General features: G+C 34.8%; 1 long non-coding RNA gene across 1 annotated transcript; it reads right to left on the bottom strand.

Annotated features, from left to right (window-relative positions):
• Positions 1–4,236: 4,236 nt before the first annotated feature.
• Positions 4,237–11,275, bottom strand: LOC136811652 (uncharacterized). The gene is made up of 2 exons (XR_010847258.1): positions 11,180–11,275; positions 4,237–5,848 (listed from the first exon to the last, which is right to left on the bottom strand). It is a non-coding gene; the product is annotated as an uncharacterized lncRNA (long non-coding RNA).
• Positions 11,276–13,093: the final 1,818 nt, after the last annotated feature.

The following is a 13,093-nucleotide window of genomic DNA, read 5'->3' as shown; positions in this document are numbered from 1 at the left end:
AAATGACGTCACAGTGACCTGATGACGTCATAAAAGCGTTTTTTCGCTATAACTTTTGATGTATTTATATTATAAAGCTAAAATTTTGCACACTGAAAGATATTAGGACAAAGCAAATTTTCAAGAAAAAAATTTGGAAAAAAATGATGACGTCAGCATTTTATGGCAAAAATTCGAAATTTGCTTATTTTTGCTGACGTCGGCAAAAAAACTTTAAAATTTTGATCTCATTGTCTTTAAAATGCTCTACTGATTTCATGTGCAAAATTTTATCACCGAAAGTCGTTCCAGTCAAAGGTATTGGCTATTTTGGATATTATGATGTCACATAGTTTTCTTACTATCCCTAAATATATTCCTGTCAAGTCGAATTTCCTCTCCCGGTCATTCTTCAAATTAAATCCTTGCATTTCAAAATTTCTTCCTCTATGGTATCATATTAATGTTTGTATTAAATTTCTTACATGGATTCAGAAACTGCAAAATTTTACACACTGAAGAATAGAAACAATTTTTGTTTTTATTCAGCAGGAAATCTTGAATAATAGATGGAAATATAGATGAAATCACTGGATATTAGGATTTTATATCAGAGACTTCGGCTGACAACAGCTAAAATTCAAATGTTTGTCAGTTTAATTTCATATAAACATACACACTTTGATTCATGCATGAAATTTCATAATTTTCTTATATTTTATTACAATAAATTGGAATTCTTAATTTAACAAAATTATATAAAAAGATTATCCTCAACATAATTCCAATAAATTTATTAGCAGGGGGGGGGGGTCAAGCAGTTAGTACAAGACATCATGCCGGTTAGTACCGTGGTGGTATACCTACAAAATTTTCAAAAATCAGTTAGTACTTGATGGTACTAAGTGACTGCTAGGGTGGTGTCAAGTAAAAAATCTAGGAAAACAGTTAGTACAAATGAATACTAAGTGCTACTTTTTTACCTTTTCTAGAAAAATATTAAAAATAAATACTAAAAGCAATCAGGGAAATCCCCCTCCATAAGAGAAATCAAAGAACCTAAGACATTTAAGTCTTCCCCTTTGGAGTTTGTTTGGTATTACCCTTTAGTTAAACACTATATCAGGGGAATTCCCTAACTATAGATTGATAAATAAAAGAAAAAAGTCAGTTGATTTTCCCCTAATGTTAGTACTTCGTTATTTGAAACTCTTGTACATATATCGCTGTACAGCGTTGTGTTAAAATAAAATTTTTGATTCATTTTAATTCATCATACCAAATCAATAACTGTTTCAAAACAATTTTGGGAACATGGTTTGACAAAAAGTAAATATCACACTCTCGTTTGATAGGTTTTAAGGGGTGGTCCTTAGTGAATTTCCTTTGAAATCACTCAGTATATTTCATACTAACTGTCAAAGGGTGGTGGTGTGGCCTCTTTCCTCCAAAGAATCACTTAGTAGGCATGATGTCTTGTACTAACTGCTTGACCCCCCCCTGTTATTAGTAATGTATTTCCAAACTTGTGCTGTGTCAGGCCTCCAATACAGGCTTTATTGCTTGTTAATCACAATTTTTGGCCAAAGATATTGTTCAATTGCTAAATTAAGATTCCTGCTATTCCTGACTATGCTTAATTTTTCCAGTCATCCCCCAAGTTAAATATTCGTCAAAATTATTCAAATATTTTTCAAAATTCTTCATTTAAAAGTTAGTCTCCAAAAATTTGTTATTTTTGTATTCTTGTCTTGACAAAGCATTTTGTAATCATGGTCTTGTATTATCAATCATAAATAGTACTACTCTCCATTCTTATTGTGTCATAAGACTTAAAACAAGGAATGACATATAAGCAGTCTGAAAGTTCTGTATCAGTTAAATCAAGACCAATTTATCTTATTCTGGAGACCATACATAATTAATATGTTTATCGAGCAACGTACAACTTCAACTTGACTACATATCCAACGTGGTCTGGGTAAAAGCTTACATAACGGTCATAATTCAGTTCTGAGTAGGAATCTTTGATATTTTGATGAAAAGTCCAGGAATCCATAATCAAGCCATACAATTCTCTAAAATTTTGAAGTTATTGTTCTTGCTCAAAATGTTCTCATACAGGTACACATACACGTCAACATCTTGAATTGGGAATCCTGAATAGGTATAAAAAGAAAAGAAAGAAAATTTCAAAAACTATGGTATTTGACTTTCACTCTGTCACAGATTTTAAAGCGCACAGCACAGTGCTGAAGTTTTGTTAGATTATGTCACCAGTGCTAGCTGTGTATCCACAAGCAAAAGTCTTCCAGGCAATCCCACTCTGATACCCTCACTATCAATACTACTTAAATAATGCTAACGTAATGTAAACTGGCAATTCAAGAAAACGTTGAACGTGCATGTAAAAACTTTACTTTACTTAAAGTTGAGTGAATGTAAACAAACTTTTTTTGGAATGGTCTTCAAAATAGATTAGATTAAAGGGAACGACGCATGGTATATTTATGAAATGCTGATCTACTGTAGCATTGGCACAAACACCCATACGGAGGAGTATTTAGGAGTGCTGGATCATAACAAAAACCAAAAGTGACTTTATTCCAAAAAATATATTCAAAAAAGTGAATATAATTTACTATAATGTTCAACAACAACACAAAAAGACTTCCATAAAACTGAAAGAAAAAAAGATGTCTTTTTCTTTTGAATGAAATCGAGTGTTTCTATTTTTAAATGAAGACATTCTATTGTGAATTTATTCGAAAACGTCTTTGCAATCTTTTTGTTTACATTTTGTCTCAATTCACTTTCGTTTACTGTTGAAAACATAACAAAGTTTTAGCTATACTCTCAAACCGCGTATAACTATCGGTTAAGCCATCAGCTTTCGGGCTGACATCAGCATGTATTTCAGAGTATACCATGGAAGTACCACCAAATCCGACCCCTACTATAAGTATAGCGCTATTGCCTTTAACCTTACTTAAAGCGTTTTCACTAGGTATTTTGGACAGGGAGGTGAAAACTACATGCACGTTCAAATTTTTCGTGATTGTTGCTTTTAATAATACATCTAATCTTTAATGATGGGCAAGATAGCAACTATTCCTAGCATTTTATACCTAAGTCTATCCAAAAGAACTTGCTTATCTCTCATTAGCTGTTAGCAGTTGTTGCTATTTTGCCCATGATTTAAGATATCCCAGCATTATCATAGCTATAGTTTATTCATTCCAATATTGATTGCAATTTTAGCCAGCCAAAAGTATTGGCTTTAGAGTGAGACCGCCAACAATTTGCTTAGTTTAAGATGGTTGAGGCATTTTATTGAAAAGATCTATTGCAGTGACTAAAGTGAAGGATTGATGCAGCAAATAACCAAAGGCCAAGGGAGTCTATCTCTATTTTATCTATTTGGTTGAGTCGCATGAGGCTTTTAAGGCCTATTTTCGCAACTATAGACGCTTTCAATTAGCGTCCTGTCAGCACCTTGAACTAACTACCGTGAAGTCGGGTAACTTGCATCAGTTGAGGGAAACTTGCATAGCCATCAAATGACTGACCAATCAAAGCAGCAAAATTTCAAAACAAATGAACTACGCAGCTCTCCTCTCAGCTCTACTCTACCATTTCTGTTTTGATTTAACTTTGTATTTTAATGACCAGACAGGTCATTCATTTGAGGGCTATGCATGTTTGCCTCCACTGATGCAAGTTACCCCGATCTCACAGTACCCAATTCCCCCTCACATGGCATGGGTTGACCCGGGCAAAGGTTCATTCACTTGCCAAGTGAACCGCTGCGAGTGGGAATCGAACCTCAGTCTCCTGCGTAGCAAGGCGCTGTGGTTTAGTGATCATTGACCTTAGTTACTGCACAGGCGACTGAGGTTCGATTCCCACTCGCAGCGGTTCACTTGGCAAGTGAATGAACCTTCGCCCGGGTCAACCCATGCCATGTAAGGGGAATTGGGTAGTCAATCCAAGGTGCTGACGGGGCGCTCATTGAAATTCAATTCAATTTTCAATTCAAAGTAATTTATTCGCCTGCATATCATTAAAAATTTACATATTTTAAGTTTGTATAAATTAGGGGAGGAATGCAGGCCAGATCACAAAATTCTAGATTTTGTGTTAGTAAAAAGTGACTTATAACCATCAATATCAAGTTTATGTGGAATAGAAGAATCGGTAAGTCTAGTTTCCGAGATTCCTAAGACTTTGAAATTGTGATTTAAAGAGTTTAAGAGATTGTTGTATATATCAAAATGTTTTGATAAAGAACTGATGTTAAGATGAAGAAATGAGAGGTTAGAAGATGTGTTAGAAAAAGCAGAGTTGAAGTCAAATGTTTGTCAGTTTAATTTCATATAAACATACACACTTTGATTCATGCATGAAATTTCATAATTTTCTTATATTTTATTACAATAAATTGGAATTCTTAATTTAACAAAATTATATAAAAAGATTATCCTCAACATAATTCCAATAAATTTATTAGCAGGGGGGGGGGGTCAAGCAGTTAGTACAAGACATCATGCCGGTTAGTACCGTGGTGGTATACCTACAAAATTTTCAAAAATCAGTTAGTACTTGATGGTACTAAGTGACTGCTAGGGTGGTGTCAAGTAAAAAATCTAGGAAAACAGTTAGTACAAATGAATACTAAGTGCTACTTTTTTACCTTTTCTAGAAAAATATTAAAAATAAATACTAAAAGCAATCAGGGAAATCCCCCTCCATAAGAGAAATCAAAGAACCTAAGACATTTAAGTCTTCCCCTTTGGAGTTTGTTTGGTATTACCCTTTAGTTAAACACTATATCAGGGGAATTCCCTAACTATAGATTGATAAATAAAAGAAAAAAGTCAGTTGATTTTCCCCTAATGTTAGTACTTCGTTATTTGAAACTCTTGTACATATATCGCTGTACAGCGTTGTGTTAAAATAAAATTTTTGATTCATTTTAATTCATCATACCAAATCAATAACTGTTTCAAAACAATTTTGGGAACATGGTTTGACAAAAAGTAAATATCACACTCTCGTTTGATAGGTTTTAAGGGGTGGTCCTTAGTGAATTTCCTTTGAAATCACTCAGTATATTTCATACTAACTGTCAAAGGGTGGTGGTGTGGCCTCTTTCCTCCAAAGAATCACTTAGTAGGCATGATGTCTTGTACTAACTGCTTGACCCCCCCCTGTTATTAGTAATGTATTTCCAAACTTGTGCTGTGTCAGGCCTCCAATACAGGCTTTATTGCTTGTTAATCACAATTTTTGGCCAAAGATATTGTTCAATTGCTAAATTAAGATTCCTGCTATTCCTGACTATGCTTAATTTTTCCAGTCATCCCCCAAGTTAAATATTCGTCAAAATTATTCAAATATTTTTCAAAATTCTTCATTTAAAAGTTAGTCTCCAAAAATTTGTTATTTTTGTATTCTTGTCTTGACAAAGCATTTTGTAATCATGGTCTTGTATTATCAATCATAAATAGTACTACTCTCCATTCTTATTGTGTCATAAGACTTAAAACAAGGAATGACATATAAGCAGTCTGAAAGTTCTGTATCAGTTAAATCAAGACCAATTTATCTTATTCTGGAGACCATACATAATTAATATGTTTATCGAGCAACGTACAACTTCAACTTGACTACATATCCAACGTGGTCTGGGTAAAAGCTTACATAACGGTCATAATTCAGTTCTGAGTAGGAATCTTTGATATTTTGATGAAAAGTCCAGGAATCCATAATCAAGCCATACAATTCTCTAAAATTTTGAAGTTATTGTTCTTGCTCAAAATGTTCTCATACAGGTACACATACACGTCAACATCTTGAATTGGGAATCCTGAATAGGTATAAAAAGAAAAGAAAGAAAATTTCAAAAACTATGGTATTTGACTTTCACTCTGTCACAGATTTTAAAGCGCACAGCACAGTGCTGAAGTTTTGTTAGATTATGTCACCAGTGCTAGCTGTGTATCCACAAGCAAAAGTCTTCCAGGCAATCCCACTCTGATACCCTCACTATCAATACTACTTAAATAATGCTAACGTAATGTAAACTGGCAATTCAAGAAAACGTTGAACGTGCATGTAAAAACTTTACTTTACTTAAAGTTGAGTGAATGTAAACAAACTTTTTTTGGAATGGTCTTCAAAATAGATTAGATTAAAGGGAACGACGCATGGTATATTTATGAAATGCTGATCTACAGGTATATGTACCACAAAACCCACAGGTACCTCAAAACCAACAATTTCATTTCAGGAGTTCTAGAAAAATCTAAAATGTTTTTATTAGCATAACTTTTTAAGATTATGTTGCTATAATAGTTTCTTTATTATTTAAAACAAAATTGAGCATTATTGGTTGGGTAAAAGTTTTTTTATCAAGATTTAACGCTAGAAATCTAACTTTAAAATTTTTGATTTTTTTCAAAAAATGGTCAGATAAGTCACTTGCTATTGACTAACCTATCAATCTTTTGTTTTCTATTACCTCTAGGCATAACACAAATGTAGGAAAAAAGTCCTAAGTACTGTAAGCAATGTGTTTATTTTATTTGCTCTCAAAAAACTCATTTTTAAATTGTGGGTTTTGAGGTACAAATGAGAAAAATTGCAAGTTTTAGAATTTTTTGATATCAAACAAAAAAATATTTATCTATTTCTCAAACATACTTCTGGAATACAATTTTGTGAAACATTTTCAAGAAAAACTATGCAAAAATACAACAATAATGTTTGGCATATATAACTCAAAAGCTTAACAAAAAGTATGGATATATTACATCATATTTACTAAAGCTAGACGGTTTAGTCCTGATATTTTGTTAAACATATTTTCAATTGAATCATGATCTGGGATGTTCATTTTTTTCCTCAAATGGGAATGACCTTTAATGGCCCATCTATGATGTCATGAACTGGGAAAATGCTTATATCTGGAAGATGGTCTGGGGTGTCTTTAAGAACAGTGCTACTCCTAACTTTAGGCTTTAGACAGTGCAACTGAAGTGAGTTAACAGCGCCATCTTCATCTTTTAAGAATCTCTTCAACAAACGACCAATATACAACCTTTTTGTTTTCTTGGTGGTGTATACCATCTACCAGTGACTTCAGTCTCTTTTGTTGGCTATGCCAGGCCTTTCCAGCAATTCTTGAGTTGTTGGATATCACGTTTTCATCATCAGTTTCATCTTCGGACATTTCGCTTTCTTCAGATTCAAATTCCTCCCCTTCCTGATGAAGAATCCTCCTCAAACAATCGTTTAGAGATTGAATGTTGTTTGGCTGGTAATATCATCAGTGGTTTGATTCCATTAACTTTACAGCTTGCTTTGCTGCAAACTGAACGATAATGCAATAGTGCAATACTGGGCACTGCTTTAATCCTAAAGCCAAAGATTTTTGTTGCAAACAGGTACATTGAGTTTTGCATTTGATGAATGTTTCTCTGATCTACTCTCTCTTCTTTGCTTCTTCTTTTTCAGTTTCCTTCTTCAGTTTCTCATCCCTGATTTCTTTGACCTTAGTTACTACATCTTTAGCCCTTGTCAAGCCGTGTACCTGAGTCACCCTTATAGTTGTGGTTGCTTTCTTTTCTTTGTGTGGCTTAACCTTTTTTATTGTCAGAAGGCCAGGAATTTCCTCCAGTTGGATACTTCTTTCTGACATCTCCCTTATCAGGGACTGAGCCTGGCCAAATTTAGCCTTCCAATAATCAGGAGAACCTTTTCTTTTATCAGAAGGAGACATGATGAGTCTGGAGTTGATGTAGATGTTGATGGAGGGATTTCTTCTTGTATACATGCTGCTGCTCTGTCAAGCTTATCTTACTGCATGAAGTTTACGCTCAATCCACTTGATGTTATTCCAACCCGCTTGGCACATGAAACTAATGTATCTTTATCTGCCCATATTTAGGCCAAATCTTTCCCAAGATCTCCCAATCTCTTCCAAGAGTCATAAAAGCCTCACGATTTACGTTTTGCATCGGATTAAAAAGGGATTCTTTAGTTTTTCGATATTCATGGTGGAGATTGCACTGTAATTTCAGCAACTTCATATGCTTTGCAAAAGTCTTCTTTTCATAGTAAATAATAGTTTCATTTGCTTCAATTAATGCCTAAATCAGTTTGATTTGCTATCCAGACAATGTAAAAAAGTTTCTATCATTTTCAATAAATAACTATTATGGTGATGTTTTGTAACTTTCATGAGTGATAACAACAGTCTATGCAGTTTCCAAAATCATTTCAACACAATTAGGAAAACATGTAATCCTTAATTTTTACATACAAAATACCTATATGAAATACAAAATCAATTGTCAAAAAGTTCTAGGTAGAAATATAACGAGGGGAGAAATAATTTGCAAAACTCCCTTGTGGGTTTTGAGGTACATCTATTGTGGGTTCTGTGGTGTAATAGGTAATTCTATTGAGACTAACTTATCAACTTATGAATAGTTCTAAAACAAACTTACCTAGATGTACAGGTGCAAAATTTTACCTTGATTGACCCAGTGGACTTAAAGATATCATCAATAATAAAAATGTGGGTTTTGAGGTACGTATTCAAAAAAAGTGAAAATTTTAAAAAGCAATGATATAAAAACAATCTAACATATAACATTGAAAAATATCAGGAAGAACTCTTTTCATGGGACTCCTCGCACCATCAAACAAGTTTCTTGATAAAGGCACCCCAAAAAATAATTATTTAGATCAGAAATTTAGTGTGGGTTTTGTGGTACATATACCTGTAGCATTGGCACAAACACCCATACGGAGGAGTATTTAGGAGTGCTGGATCATAACAAAAACCAAAAGTGACTTTATTCCAAAAAATATATTCAAAAAAGTGAATATAATTTACTATAATGTTCAACAACAACACAAAAAGACTTCCATAAAACTGAAAGAAAAAAAGATGTCTTTTTCTTTTGAATGAAATCGAGTGTTTCTATTTTTAAATGAAGACATTCTATTGTGAATTTATTCGAAAACGTCTTTGCAATCTTTTTGTTTACATTTTGTCTCAATTCACTTTCGTTTACTGTTGAAAACATAACAAAGTTTTAGCTATACTCTCAAACCGCGTATAACTATCGGTTAAGCCATCAGCTTTCGGGCTGACATCAGCATGTATTTCAGAGTATACCATGGAAGTACCACCAAATCCGACCCCTACTATAAGTATAGCGCTATTGCCTTTAACCTTACTTAAAGCGTTTTCACTAGGTATTTTGGACAGGGAGGTGAAAACTACATGCACGTTCAAATTTTTCGTGATTGTTGCTTTTAATAATACATCTAATCTTTAATGATGGGCAAGATAGCAACTATTCCTAGCATTTTATACCTAAGTCTATCCAAAAGAACTTGCTTATCTCTCATTAGCTGTTAGCAGTTGTTGCTATTTTGCCCATGATTTAAGATATCCCAGCATTATCATAGCTATAGTTTATTCATTCCAATATTGATTGCAATTTTAGCCAGCCAAAAGTATTGGCTTTAGAGTGAGACCGCCAACAATTTGCTTAGTTTAAGATGGTTGAGGCATTTTATTGAAAAGATCTATTGCAGTGACTAAAGTGAAGGATTGATGCAGCAAATAACCAAAGGCCAAGGGAGTCTATCTCTATTTTATCTATTTGGTTGAGTCGCATGAGGCTTTTAAGGCCTATTTTCGCAACTATAGACGCTTTCAATTAGCGTCCTGTCAGCACCTTGAACTAACTACCGTGAAGTCGGGTAACTTGCATCAGTTGAGGGAAACTTGCATAGCCATCAAATGACTGACCAATCAAAGCAGCAAAATTTCAAAACAAATGAACTACGCAGCTCTCCTCTCAGCTCTACTCTACCATTTCTGTTTTGATTTAACTTTGTATTTTAATGACCAGACAGGTCATTCATTTGAGGGCTATGCATGTTTGCCTCCACTGATGCAAGTTACCCCGATCTCACAGTACCCAATTCCCCCTCACATGGCATGGGTTGACCCGGGCAAAGGTTCATTCACTTGCCAAGTGAACCGCTGCGAGTGGGAATCGAACCTCAGTCTCCTGCGTAGCAAGGCGCTGTGGTTTAGTGATCATTGACCTTAGTTACTGCACAGGCGACTGAGGTTCGATTCCCACTCGCAGCGGTTCACTTGGCAAGTGAATGAACCTTCGCCCGGGTCAACCCATGCCATGTAAGGGGAATTGGGTAGTCAATCCAAGGTGCTGACGGGGCGCTCATTGAAATTCAATTCAATTTTCAATTCAAAGTAATTTATTCGCCTGCATATCATTAAAAATTTACATATTTTAAGTTTGTATAAATTAGGGGAGGAATGCAGGCCAGATCACAAAATTCTAGATTTTGTGTTAGTAAAAAGTGACTTATAACCATCAATATCAAGTTTATGTGGAATAGAAGAATCGGTAAGTCTAGTTTCCGAGATTCCTAAGACTTTGAAATTGTGATTTAAAGAGTTTAAGAGATTGTTGTATATATCAAAATGTTTTGATAAAGAACTGATGTTAAGATGAAGAAATGAGAGGTTAGAAGATGTGTTAGAAAAAGCAGAGTTGAAGTCGCTACAATCGAAATACCTACAATCAACAGTGTTCAAATTATATTCTGTGTTCGTTTCTCGAATTTCTTCGATCGTGGTTAAATCAGAGAATGAGGGGTGGAAGTAGTTGTACCTGAAACTTTTTTCATCAAGCTCATAGCAAATGCTAAAAGGGAAAAGATCGCAGTTGCAGTTAACGCATAATCCGACTTGTAACGCATAATCCGACTTGTGGATAGTTTATTGAGAAAGGGAGATTGCATTCATGGTGAAACCATTTCTGACAGTAGTCACAAAAAAAGGAAGGAGCTCCTTCCGCTAATTCCTCACATACCGCACAAAAAAAAAGCGTCTATAGTTGTGAAAATAGGCCTTAAAGCCTCCTGCAACTCAACCAAATAGAAATAGAAACCAAGGTCAGTAACCACTATACCACAGCGTCACAGAGTGGGCAGTGTAAAGTTTCAGCATCATTCAAGGCCTGATAAAAAGCATAAAAAGGGAAGCCTTTCTTAGGGCAACTTACCAGGAAAGAAAATGACTCTGTAACACTTTCATTTTTTATAAAAGCTTTATGATGGAAAGAAAATCATTTAACAAACTCACCTTTTACAATTCTATGGTCTTTTTAAAGAATTTTAACAGGATTGTCAACAATTTTGATGTTGATGTGTTCTGTGTCTCTGCTAGCTGCTAGCTGCTTGGTCGGCAGGATCAAAAAACCCGTTCAAAATCGAAAGTGATTCTCGAGACGGGGGTAACGTTGGAAATTTGAAAATCATAAAAGTGATTTTTCGCAAGGTTAGCAATACATTTAATATAAAGTGTTTATAGTTTTTGGAAAGCTTATTTTCTGTTTTGTAATAAACAGGGTGTGCCTTTTTATTAAATGTGACTGGAAGAAAGTTGTGACAAAAAAGGATTTTCAAAGCTCTGTAGAATTTTACTGAAGAAAATTATGAATTTAGCACACTCGGGAGAAACTAACTCAATCATCAAGGCTTTGAATACAGTTATTGGTTTTTTTAAAGGCTAGAAGGAACCCTTGCGAAATTTCAATTTAAAAATGCATACATTTTCTAAAAAAACCAAAACCCCGTCTCAACATTGAAATCGCGCTTCCACTAAATCGCGGCGAGAGGTTTTAGTCACGTGACTGAAGTGCCTATAATTGTCATATTGCGTCAGTGTGTAAAATTTCATAAAAAAATATAAAGTACAGCTCGAGAAATTCAAGAAATACTGTCTTTCCGGTGAAAATAGGTTGTTCCGGCGACTTTTAAAATAGTTCCGGCTTCAAAAATCAGTTTTATTGAAAATTGAAACATGCTTGATGGTGGGCATTGCTAATAATAATGTTTTTGAATGAAAAAACAACCAATTATAAGGAAAAAGTCCGATGAAAATCTAGAAAAACGGCGATTTCCGGCCTATTTCCAGCATTTTCAGCCGGAAATGAATTTTTTTCGAAAATCTGGCTTCGTCACAATTTAGGTATTGACATTTTGCATCAGTGTGCAAAATTTCATGAAAAAATATAAAGTACAGCTCAAGAAATTCAAGAAATACCGTTTTTCCGGCGAAAATCGGCTGTTCCGGCGATTTTTAGAAAGTACCGGCTTCAAATAACAGTTTTATTGACAATTGAATCATGCTTGTTCGTGGACATTGCTATTAATAATGTTTTTGTGTGAAAAAACAATGAAATATAAGGAAAAAGTCCGATGAAAATCTGCAAAAACGACGATTTCCGGCATATTTCCGGCATTTTCGACCGGAAAAGATTTTTTCTCAAAAATCGGACTCGGCCAAGTTTTGGGCATTGCTAATACGCATCTTTGTGCAAAAAATCAGAAAAAACTAATGATGAAATCTTGAGAAAATGCCAAAAAACCGGTTTTTCCGGCATATTTCCGGCATTTTCGGCCGGAAATGATTTTTTTTCGAAAATCGGGCTCCGTCACATTTTGGTCATTGCCATTTTGCATCATTGTGCCAAAAATCAGAAAAAACTAATGAGCCAATCCTGAGAAAAGCTGGTAACAGACGGACGAACGGACGGACGGACAGAGACGGACATCGGTTAATTTATAGGACCCCACCGGGGTAGGTCCAAAAATAAACCGCCCTACCCGACAATCTATCAAGAATCTACGCGTTGCTCGAAAAAACTTATCTTCAGCTATAACGACTGCTAAAGACAAATGGATCGTAAGTAAAATTGACGTTTTAAATGATTCTGACGCATCGAAAAAGGGAACTAAAATATGTTGAGACTCAATAAAATCTCTAAAACAAGGACAAAACCAAGGCAAGTCAACGAGAAAATGATGACCAAAAGCGATGGTACCAAATGTAAGTCTGCAGAAGAAAATGCAGAGGTGTTTAAAGTCCATTTCGAACAACTATACGACCGTAAACCAACTTTCGACCCCAACGCCCTTGATCTACTCGAACAGCATCCAGTTAAAGAGGGCGTAGATCACCTCCCAACTGATCAAGAAATCAGAAAAGCAGTTA

The sequence above is a fragment of the Clytia hemisphaerica genome, unplaced genomic scaffold, assembly GCF_902728285.1.
Source record: "Clytia hemisphaerica strain Z4C2 unplaced genomic scaffold, Clytia hemisphaerica genome assembly, whole genome shotgun sequence".
NCBI classification, from domain to species: Eukaryota; Metazoa; Cnidaria; class Hydrozoa; order Leptothecata; family Clytiidae; genus Clytia; species Clytia hemisphaerica.
This window is presented reverse-complemented; position numbering and strand designations above follow the sequence as displayed.